The following is a 12809-nucleotide window of genomic DNA, read 5'->3' as shown; positions in this document are numbered from 1 at the left end:
TTCTTTGGAGTTGTTCCCTTTCTATGTCAGCCCATAATTCCTCTACCTTGGCCTTGCCTTTGTTGGTCTGTTTAGGTACCCATACATGCTTTGGCTTATCTAGTTAGTGTTGAGCATGATGATGATTTTTTATGTACTCTAGATCCTTTGATTTGTTATTGGTGGTAGCCTTGAGTTGGTAACAAAATTAAGCTTTGTCCTTGATAGTATCCTTGGGCTTTTAAGGAGCCTTCTATAGTTATCCATCCTTGTGTGGTTGGATAATTCTTCAGTTTGGTGTTTGTCTCTCTCTTTGAGATCCATTCAAGTATGTCACATGTGGTCTTTGGTGTAATGGCTTTTGGGATCCACACCTATTTTGTTCTCTTGACCTTGGTTTTAGGAGAAGTATAGGGTATAATAGTTGGTATAAGTGAGACTTTTGGTACCCATACTTGTCAAATTTACCTTTGGGTATTGATGGTGAAGTGGAGGTAGGATGGATTAGAGTATCCTTGGATTTTTTATGTTTCTTCTATTGTTTCTCCTTAGTTTTGGTTGTTAAGGCTTCACCTCCTTAGGTTCAACATTTGGCTTGAAGGCCCCTACCATAGATAGAGTTGGGAAGACTTGTGGTTATTTTGATGAAGCTTGGAGTTTGCAAACATAACTTACTAACTCCATGAAACATGTTTGTATTAAGATGAGAAATTTTTGGATATCTAAGGAGCCCTGTCGTGGTTCTCCTTCGGCAAGAAGAATGTTAATGGTTTGTTGCTCAATTTTGATGGTGGTTGCGATCCTTGTCGAGAGATCTCAAAATCATAGTTTTGTCGAGTGGCTACCCATATTTTTTGCTTAGGAGAAAAATAATGTTGAGATGAGAAGTATTAGAGAACTCTATGATCATTTTTCTCAAAGAAAACATGGGAACTTGCTATAATTTTTGCCACATTGGTGTTACTTCCTCATCCAAAAGATACTCTTCTTGAATATCCATAATCCAATCCTTTTGTACCTTCAATATTGCCATGCGTGAACATGCCCACATACATGATAATGCATCCGCACATTACATTATCCTTTTCTTTCATGTAAGAGATCTCAAAATCATAGTCTTGTAGAGCAACCATCCACCTTCTTTTCTTAGGAGAAAGATTAAATTGAGACAAGAACTATTGGAGTACTCTGATCACTTTTCACAAAGAAATAACTCCCATTCAAGTAATGATGCCATTTTTTAATTGTATGAAGTGTTGCCAACATCTCTTGATCATAGACATGCATCACCATCTCTTTTTCATTTAGCTTCTAACTCTCAAATGCAATGACTCCATGTTTTTGAAACAAAACAATCATAATGCCTCTTCCACATGCATCGGCTTGTACCATGAATGGCTTTGTGAAATCCAAGCATACATGTATAGGGGCTGATGTGAGAATTCCCTCGAGCTCCTCAAAGCTCTTATCAGCAATGGAATCCCAAAAGAAAATCTATTTCTTAAGCTTGTCAATAAGAGGATCGGTAATGTGAGCATGTCGCTTGATTAACCTCCTATAAAATGAAGATAAGCCCAAGAAACCCCTCAATTGAGTAGTATTTGTAGGTGTAGCCCAATTCTAGACACACTAAGCCTTCTTAGGATCCACCATAATGAATATCATTGCTCACTATGTGTCCAACATATTCAACCCTTTGTGCCATAAAATTGCACTTTCTCTCCTTTGTAAACAATTTTTTGGCCCCCCTCAAAGCATCCAAAACAACCCTTACATAATGAATGTCCTTTCTCACTATGTGTCCAACATGCTTAACCCTTTGTGCTGTTACCATATTATAGTAGTGATGTGTGTGAACACACTTAGGACCGCCGGGGCACTTTTTCCCTCACTAGGAGGTTTTTTCCCCCGTGCATTGTATATACGCCCATTATCTTCTAGGGCTTGTTATCTTTCATTTTTGGCACTCATAATACACTACTGTGTTGTGCTCAAGCTTCCTCATCTTCTTGAAGTTGTGTGTGCATTCCTGCAACCCTAATTCCAACAATTGGTATCAGAGCAGGCTTCCTTCTCCCGGGCAGCATCACCGGCACCTGCCGCTTCATCTCCTCCGATTGCAACGAGGTTTCACGAGCGTCTGCAGGTTAGTATATGCCGTGGGAAAGCCCGTAGGGCTGGGTCGTTTCAGAATTTTGATCTGAAGTCATTTCGCCCTCCGTTTTTGCATTCCAAGTACTGCGCAGGCAAAATCGTCCTACTGTGCAGATTTTCTGTCAAGATTAAAATCTGCAGGACAGGTGCCCATTCGTCTGTTTTGGGCTGTGCTATATAGCACAGGTCGATTTTATACAGGTTTACCTCTTGCAGACAGCATTTACATCTAGTAGTACAGTCATTGGCCATGGCTGACAACAATGATGTATTCCGCATGTTGGCTGCTGAGGATAAGTTGGATGGCACCAACTATCCATTGTGGGCATATATGATGCGACATGTATTGGTAGCAAAGGGGTTATGGAATATTGTGCAGGGTATTGATGCACGTCCTATTGTGGCTGGAAATGCTGCAAACACATCAGAAACAGGTACTGTTGATGATGGTGCAGGCACAAGTGCTGTAGCAGCTGTTCGGGAACCACCACTTTCAGCAGAGCAGATTCGTTGGGATGGTAGAGATGCGCAGGCTCATGCCTTGATTGCGCTGTCTGTCAAACGTACCATTATCCCACATATTCGCTCCTGCAGGACTTCTAAGGATGCTTGGGATGTACTTGCCACATTGTATCAGGCAAGAAATGAGGCTCGTGTTGCTTACCTCCGAAAACAGTTGGAGAATGAGCATATGAACGAAGGTGATTCTATGGATAGCTTTTTGACAAAGATCAAGGATTTCAAAGAGCAGCTCATTTCTGCAGATGAAATCCTGTCAGACAGTTCACTTGTGCAGACTGTTTTGAATGGTCTACCAGATTCTTATCAGGGTTTTGCTTCCACTCTTCGCTTGATGATGAAAGGCAATCCCAATGCCTTATCATTTGAGGAGTTAGTTTCTGTTTTGCTGCAAGAAGACCAGTCAAGGCAAAACAGGAATAATATGCGTGTCGCAGATCAAGCTTTCGGTGCTAGTCAGAGAAGCGGGAAAGGTAAAGCTGGCTTTTCTTCTAGTAAGCAGAAATCTGCAAATGCTGCGCAACCAAAGAAGGAAGACAAAGATGAGAAGAAGGGTGACAAACAGAAGACATTTTGCAAGTACTGTAAGGGAAATGATCATGTCATCAAAGCGTGTCCTAAGCTGGCTGCGAAAGAGGCTAAGAAGAAAGAGGCTGGTATGGCTGTTGCAGATGCCTCTCCTTCTAACAATGAATCTGCTAATGTTGTGCTAGATACAGAATGGGCATTCAATGCGCAGTGCAGTTATGACCCATCTTTGCATGACACATGTATGTCTGCAGTAGATTCAGATGTATGGTACTTTGACAGTGGTGCCACTAAGCATATCACCTCGCAGCGCAGTTTATTCACTTTCCTTGAGTCTGCTCCCACAGGGAATACTGTCACTTGTGCCAATAACTCCTCTTATCCCGTTAAAGGAGTTGGACAGATTGTGCTGAATGTTGCAAATGGCAACACCTTTACACTTTTTGATGCATTGTATGTGCCAGGGATCAAAAAGAATCTGCTGTCAGTCTCCGCATTTGCCAAAACAGGTTTGGTTGTAAAATTTGTGGATGACAGATGTACTGTTCATGATCTCTCTTGTGGTGACATCATTGTAGCATCTGGTTCACTATGTCGAGGGCTGTATAAGCTCAATATGGATGGCAAATGTGTAGAGGATTCAGCATGTGCTATTATGGATACGCAGGCTATTTCAAATGCAAAACTGTGGCATGCACGTTTTGGTCATCTGAATTTTGCAAGTTTGCTGCGCCTGCAGAAATCTGAAATGGTGTCTTCTTTGCCTAAGCTTGAAGCACCTGTCAAGCATGTTTGTGAGGGCTGCATATTGGGTAAAATGCAGCGTGCTTCCTTTCCCAAAGATGGATCAGTGAGAGCTGAACGCAGATTGCAGCTTGTTCACAGTGATGTTTGTGGACCCATGCAAACTCCATCATTTGGAAACTACCTTTACTTCGTGACTTTCATTGATGATTTTACCAGGCATGCATGGGTATATCCTTTGAAGGCAAAGTCCGAAGTGTTTTTGTGCTTCAAACAGTTTTTGGTTATGGCTGAAAATGTGTCAGAAAGTAAGATGGGCACCCTCCGTTCAGATCGAGGGGGGGAGTATATGTCTTCAGAATTTAATGCATTTCTGGCTGAGCGTGGGATAAAACACCAATGTACAGTGCCGTATACACCACAGCAAAATGGTGTGGCTGAGAGAAAAAACAGGTCTCTCATGGAAATGGCAAGATGTATGGTTAAGAGTCAAAGTCTACCACATGGTTTTTGGCTTGAGGCTGTCATGTGTGCCACTTATGTACTAAACAGGTGTCCCACCAAAGCATTACAGGTTGTCACTCCATATGAGGCTTGGCATGGCCGCAAGCCATCTGTTGGCCATTTACGTGTTTTTGGTTGCCTGGCATATGCATTAGTGCCTGTGCAACATCGCAGAAAATTGGATGACAAAGCTGTCAAATGTATTTTTGTTGGATATAGTGCTGAGAGCAAAGGCTATCGTTTGTATCATCCACAGACAAAGCGCATTTTGGTTAGCCGTGATGTTGTATTTGTGGAAGATGCAGTTCAGCCCTTGGTTTCATGTACTAAGGAGACAGATATCAGCTCACGTGATGTCTATGATACATTGTTGCCTCTTTTCAGTGGTGCACAGTCAAGTGCAATACCTCATGAGGCAGTTTTTCAGCCTATGCAGGTTTTAAATGATGGCACAGATCAGCCTATATCTGATGCAGATGTGCATGATGCACTTGAGGATGAGAGACAAGAGATTGAGGGCTCTAGGAATATGCCTAGATGGCTGGTGCAGACTTTGCGTGACAGCAAGTTGGATGCCCCTTTGTCTAGTCGCACTCGTTCTGGCTCTCATGGTGCCTCTTATGCGTCAGATTGTTATGCATTGGCTGTTTCTAGTATGTGCGATGAAAGTGAGCCTGTTTCATTTGATGAGGCACAAAGTTCAGAAAATTGGATGGCTGCTATGCAAGCAGAATACGATGCTATTATGAAGAATAGTACATGGTCTTTATGTGACTTGCCCCCTGGCAAGAAGGCCATTGGCACTAAGTGGGTATACAAATTGAAGCGTAAGCCTGATGGCACAGTGGATCGCCATAAGGCTAGGCTTGTTGCAAAAGGTTATGCTCAAGAGAAGGGCATTGATTTTGATGAGACTTTTGCTCCCACATGTCGTATGACCACTGTTCGTAGCATCTGTGCATTAGCAGCTCATAATGGTTGGAATGTACATCAGCTGGACATAAAGACTGCGTTCTTAAATGGAGATTTGCATGAGGAGGTGTATGTATCGCAGCCTCGTGGTTTTGTTCAAAGAGGGCAGGAAAACAAAGTGTGCAGGTTAAAAAAGGCTTTATATGGTTTAAAGCAAGCTCCACGAGCTTGGTATGAAAAAATACATGCATATTTGACTGCACATGGGTTTCAGAATAGTCCAACAGAAAGCACTTTGTATGTTAAACGTGTGGATGGTGTACATCTAATCATTGCTCTCTATGTCGATGACATGCTGCTCACAGGACCAAATGAGAGTCATATTGCTGATTTTAAGGCTGATTTGAATGCCTCTTTTGAGATGTCAGATTTGGGGCATTTGCATCATTATTTGGGGATACAATTTAAGCAGTGTGATGGAGGAATTGCTTTGTGTCAGACAAAGTATATTGAAACATTGTTGCGGAGATTTGGCCTTGAAGACTGCAAGCCTATTGCTACTCCAATGGAGACAGGTTTGAAGTTGAGTCTTCATGATGCTGGAGATCACTTTGATGTCACACTCTATCAGACAGCTGTTGGTTGCCTCATTTATGTATGCATTACGAGGCCAGACATTCAGTTTGCAGTCTCACAGGTGAGCAGATTTATGCATAGCCCAGGCATTAAGCATTGGCAGGCAGTGAAGCGTATCTTTCGCTATTTGAGTGGTACTCGGCATCTTGGGTTGTTTTATCCCAAGGGGGGATCATTGCCGCCAGATTTACATGTTTTTTCAGATTCTGACTGGGCTGGTTGTTATGACACACGCGTGTCCACGAGTGGTTTTTGCTTCATGCTTGGAAGCTCATGCATATCATGGTTGAGCAAGAAGCAGCCTACTGTGGCCACTTCTAGTTGTGAAGCTGAGTACAGGGCAGCTTTCACAGCTACGGTTGAGTGTGTGTGGCTCAGACGCCTTATGGCTGATTTGGGTGTTGGGCAGCCATCTGCCACCACCATCTTCACTGACAGTCAGAGCGCATTGGCAGTTGCGCGGAACCCAGTGTTCCATGCTCGTACGAAGCACATTGAGGTGCACTACCATTATGTCAGGGAGAGACTCTCTGCAGGAGAGATCAGTTTGGCTTATGTGCCAACGCAGGATAACCTTGCAGACCTTTTCACAAAGGCTCTGCCTCGTGAGAAGTTCGAAGCTTTTCGCAAAGCTTTGGGCTTACTCCCTTTTGTGGATTCGTCCACATAGCTAGACACTTCCCTATACATGAGTGCTAGCTCTTGTTCACCGCATCACTCCAGGGGGGATTTGTTACCATATTATAGTAGTGATGTGTGTGAACACACTTAGGACCGCCGGGGCACTTTTTCCCTCACTAGGAGGTTTTTTCCCCCGTGCATTGTATATACGCCCATTATCTTCTAGGGCTTGTTATCTTTCATTTTTGGCACTCATAATACACTACTGTGTTGTGCTCAAGCTTCCTCATCTTCTTGAAGTTGTGTGTGCATTCCTGCAACCCTAATTCCAACATGTGCCATAAAATTGAACTTTCTCTCCTTTGTAAACAATTTTTTGGCCCTCAAAGCATCCAAAACAACCCTTACATAATGAATGTCTTTGCTCACTATGTGTCCAACATACTCAACCCTTTGTGCCATAAAATTGCACTTGCTCTCCTTTGCATACAAGTTGTTAGCCTAATTCTTGACACACTCAACCTTCGTAGGATCCACCATAATGAATGTCCTTGCTCACTATGTGTCCAACATACTCAACCCTTTGTGCCATAAATTTGCACTTGCTCTCCTTTGCATATAATTTGATGGCCCTCAAAGCATCCAAAACAACCCTTACATGCATCAATTTCTCTTGCTCACTCTTTCTATAAATCAAGATATCATCAAAGAACATAAACATCCATTTGTAAAGGAAAGGTTGAAGCACTTTGTTCATCAAAGCTTGGAAAGTGGCTGGTGTATTTTATAGAACCCAAATGGCATAACGAAGCAGTGGTAGATCCCTCTCTTGGCTCAGAAAACCTTTTTATACTTATCACACTCTTGAATCCCTAGTTGGTGATATCCCAATATCAAGTCAATGTTTGAGAAGAAACATGCACCCTTCAGCTCATCAAGTCATCAATTTGTGGAATAGGGAATCTATTCTTAATTATTGACTTGTTTAAATCCCTGTAGTCCACACACATGTAAAAAGTGTCATTCTTCTTCTTGACCAAGAGTACGGGTGATTGGCTAGGAGTAGCCCATCCCATATAAATAAGCTCTTGTACTTGCTTTGCCACTTCATCCTTTTATATCCCATGATCCATCTCCCTGTTTTGGTGACAAGCATTTTTGCATTTGAAACAATGGCTCAAAGGCTTAATAAGCATGGTCTTTGTGAAAGACTCAGAGGTCAAGTCCTGCCTCAGGAGACATAGACAACCTATATCGAAAGGAGCCTTTTATATACAAACAAGGCATTACAAAATCCAAAAGGATCCAAAATATATAACTCAAATTTTGGGATATTACCTGGGCAGAGAACCCATGACTCATCATAAAATAGAAACTAAAAATTGAGGAAGATTCCCCCTCGATGCCGATGAAGATCCTTTTTCAATGTTGTTTCCAAAGCAATGGATGCTTTTATCATCCTTTTAGGCAGATGGGCCAAGGCAAAGTACCTAGAACAAGTTGCGTTCGATGAAGATGTCAATGTCGATGCCAAACATATATGCCTTAAGATAGGCATCAATGCAAAAGATCCCAGACGCCATAGAAGAAGAATAAGATGTAGATCATGTGATGGTCATATAACAAACGAAGACCAAACATCTTTCTTGGCCTTTGTGAATGCCATGGTTAAGTAGAAAACTTTATATCACATCAAACACACTGATGGTATAGTCATAGCATCTAATGCATAGAATATATCCTCTTCTATGACCAAGTTACCACATAGTGATATTAGGTGAAGCACGTCTTTGTGCTAATTGTGTGTCCCCCTTGAATCAAGGAAAACACTAGAAAAATTTTGATCCATTGAACTACTTACCACATAATTATTTGAGAGTTAACACATAGTTGATGACTGTGTAGAGAAGCCATGCATCTACTATGGCCGGGCAGTCACACAACACAAGTAGTGTAGATGATGTTGATGTTGTTGATGGGTTGCCTGCTAGTCAGCACATGAAGTGGAGTAGATGGCTACGTGGTGGTATAGACACTACACTATTGCCTTGCAAGGAGATATATGGGTGGTACAAGATGGGTGGTACAAGGTACATCAAAGGAGGCAAAGATGGCAACAAAGAAAACACATCATGATGGCATAGGTTGGCATGATGAGGAAAAAATGATGTGTTGAATGGATGAACGTTGGGCTTTGATGAGGAAAAAACGTTCAAACCCTAAAAATATATAAACCCTAAAGGTGCAAAGATCCTAAAATCATAGAAACCCTAGAAGTGCAAAAACCCTAGATACGCAGAGATGCCAACATGAGGAGGAGAAAAATGCATAGCTTGCCTAAGCTCTGATACCTCTAATATCATATTGGATATCACGTGAGATCACACATGGAGCTATGGAGGATGAAATATCATCATCATGGTAGAGTGTGTGGAAGAGAGAGAGAGAGAGAGAGAGAGAGAGAGAGAGAGAGAGAGAGAAGCAATAGAGCTCAAGTAAGTATGAGAGAGATTATATAACTTGAGTGGTACTCATAATATGAGAATAAAGTACCCAAGTACATAATTTTATAGGCACCAAGGCCTTATCTTTTGACTCGAGTACATGCTTTTATAGGCACCAAGGCCTTAATCTTTTGACCCTAAATAAGAGGCTCTTCACACCTAATGTGTTCATACCACTCAAGATACTTGACTAAACTCGAGACTAACTCTAAAATACCCAAAAATTGCATCAATTTCACATTGACATTTCTCCTTTGATCTTGGTTCCAAATGCACTTGACCTTTCGGCTACCATAGTTACGACATTCCAATAGAAGAAGATTGTCGATGATGAGCTTGCTTGCCGATCTCCCGGCCAAGACTTCTCACCCTCTTTCCAAAGTTTGAAATCCAATGGCAAGAGTTGCGGCCAAGTCTTCACCACCAAGTACCTAATCCTCTTCCTTACCACTTTATCATAGTACCCATGGCAAGGAAGATTCAAGAAAACTTTCCCCCTTGGCCTCTCATCTGATATGCCAAGGATACCTTCACGCCATTCTAGATTCTAGTGAAGGAAAGAATGTGGTGTAAGGGAAGTAAACATGAGCGATCACTTACAATGGTTGCATGCACTAGTGCTTTTCATTACAACATTCATGTCAACCATATTCAATGATCTCCTTGCTTTCAATAGCTTGCCAGTTACAAAACCTCTTACCAAGAGACAATAATGACAACACCAAAATCCATGTATAGCAATAGCCACCAATACTTTTTCATCAATCAATCTCCAAATTGCTTTGGCAATGTCAAATCAATGACAAACACATGAATGGCATGGGCAAAGCCATATGAATGTGAAGCAATCAATGCCAAGATGCAAGAAGCGTCAAGAAAACTTCCAATATGTAAATCTTGTAAAGATTCAAGTAAATGCTTCAAGAAAACATGGAAAAGAATCCATATGCTTCAAGAAATCCATTCCATACATGTAGAATCACTCAAAAGAAACAAAATTTTTCATAATCTTGCCAAATGCTTCCATCATGCCTCCAATGTTGCATTAGAGTGCTCTAATCAAGCATTGGAAACACCAATGGCATGTAGAAGAAGCAAATGGTTCAAAACTTAAAAGCCTCAAGCTATGGAAGCTAGGGTTTCAAGATCCATGAAAATCTAGCAAAGAAACACATGGAATGGCAAGATATCACCAAGAATCGTGAATAGCTGAAGAAACTCACCATTGACCAACTCTTGAAGTTATGCACCGTCTCTTGCTCCCCACAAAGTAGGCCCCAATGTTCAAAATTTTCAACTTTTCTTGGAGGTGAAAAAAATACTTGGAAGCTTCAATCCATGAGCATAGAGTGTTGTTTGCCGTTGATAAATCCATATCGGTCAAAAGAACTCAGCCAAATCTTTTCCAAGCTTTAATGGCAATCTTGCAAGGGTTAGATGAAGGAGATGCCATTTTAAAGCGAAAAGGGGAGAAAAAAGTGAGGGTTCGCTCAAGAAGAAGGTATAGATCTACTCCAAACTAATCCTACTGTTCCCCTAATTCTCCCTAATGAAATCTCAAGCTATGGACGCTTGGTGACAAGAAGAAGCTTCGGGTTTGGAGAAAAAATCAAGAAAATGCAAAAATTTCTCAAAATTTTCACTCTTTTTTTGAGAAAATAGGATAATGCAAAGCTCTAATACCACTGAAATAAACGACAACACTGATGAACCGGAGTTTGCATTCAATAGAGGAGGGCACAGTCTCCTTCTTAGGTGGGAGAAGTCACCATAGCCAAGATTAGAGAGAAAATTGTACATTGTGATTAGCGTATTGATTAGTCCTATCATTAGCCTAATTTTCACTTATATACATGAGTGCCTTTTCACACTACACTGAAAAGTGTCCATAGGCATGGCCAACCTACTTCCTAGCCTTTGGCCCCTTTCACATACACTTAATCCCTTGGCCTTATGTCCAAAATGGACATACACACTTTCCTCTTGGGCTTTATCTTAGCTCAGTGGTAGCGCCCATCACACCTCTGGAAGTGGAGGTTGTAGGTTCGAATCTACTCTTATGGCATATTCAATACCGACTCTCACATCAAAAAACTAAAAAAGAGACACTTTGGCATTGCGCGGCGTCAAATCAATTTTGGTGTTTCAAACCTAATGCAAAAGTCCATAGAAGTTTCAAACCAAATATGTACATGAAATCACACATCCAAAAAATATATATAGATTAACTAATCATGGCCATCGCTTGTGATTGACATCAAGTCAAACAATTAGTGGCCTTCAGAGACTGATAAAGCGCACCTCCACCTCCCTATTTCACAAATCATCTCATACCTCCATCATGCATTGTGGCACATCTAGAAAACCCTTTATTCTTCACTACCTCTTCTTTCAAAGTGGTTAAGTAGCCATTTAAGCTTCCATCATGAAACACATAGTGTAGAACTTGCAAGCCATTTGCTGTATGAGTTGGGATATTCAATTGGAGCCATTGGTTTATTCTCCAATCTCTTCAATTTTGTGAACTTATGCATAATTTGCACACGGAGTGATCTTGCATTTGATTATATCCAAGTGCAGCTGGTCTCACACCACATAGTCGTGTTTTCTTACAATTTTCATGATGGCTTGATGGAGGGTGTGCTCATACTATAACATTTCTGTGTTGCCGATGTGCAGACTTCAAAGATCTCTGGCTTTAGAGCTTCACTAACATAGCTTTCAAATTGGAACATTTCAAACAAGAACATGTCACAAGGACTTGAAGATCCCTCAGGAGACCCAAAGAAGACAATTGGTCTGCAAAAGATATTACATTTCAAGAAAGGAACAATGTTCATAGATATAGTAGATGGACTTCTCAATGGAGCACGTGGACTATAGAACTTAGGTTATTATGTTGCTTTAACCGCGATGTAATTTATGATAATGGTAATGATCTTGATGAAATATCTTTAGTATTTAATGGATTAAGCAATTTACTTCATCGTACCACGAGATTACGTACCAGTCGAATGATGGAATGACTTAGGAATTTCGTATAAATGAAATAAACAAGATTAGGACAACAATTTCAAGAAATCCAAGTACGGGACTCTCGACTTCCGGGCTCAATTCCACCGTGTAAGCGGTGGCATGCATGGGGATGTGTTGATGTTGTTCTTTCAAATTTCCAGCTAATTCAACTCTTTTTTTTTTTTATAAAGTACGGCATGAGCCAATGACACACAAGTAGCACAATCTCAATTCCCAATCTACCTTGCAGTAGTTGGGAACAAAACAAACTTACCAACAAGTAACTGTCTAAACATCTGTATAAGTGCTTATTAAAAGGGATGGAAAGTATAAGATTACCAAATATCATAGTTTAGAAAAGAATCCCTATTTACATCAAATTAGCCACAGCTCTACTATGGAAGGAAAAGTAGATGTAGTCCACTTAGCCATCTTCTTCTAACTCCTATCATATAACCACTTGACCTTAGATAATGTCCTTGCACAGCCAAGGGACACCCAAAATGTCTGAAAATGGCCCCTCAGTCTACCAACTGTAGACCCTTATAGCTATATCAAAGATAGGAATGTAATCGTTGCTCAAGAGAAAAACCAAACATTAAGCATGCAGCCTAAGAAAGCCTGATGAAGGTGGCACTCCACCATTGTCATAAATCTGCGGATAGGCTTACAACTCAGCAACAAAGCTACACA

Source organism: Cibotium barometz, chromosome 6 (genome assembly GCF_041138505.1).
Source record: "Cibotium barometz isolate CiBa-2024 chromosome 6, ASM4113850v1, whole genome shotgun sequence".
Taxonomy (NCBI): domain Eukaryota; kingdom Viridiplantae; phylum Streptophyta; class Polypodiopsida; order Cyatheales; family Cibotiaceae; genus Cibotium; species Cibotium barometz.
This window is presented reverse-complemented; position numbering follows the sequence as displayed.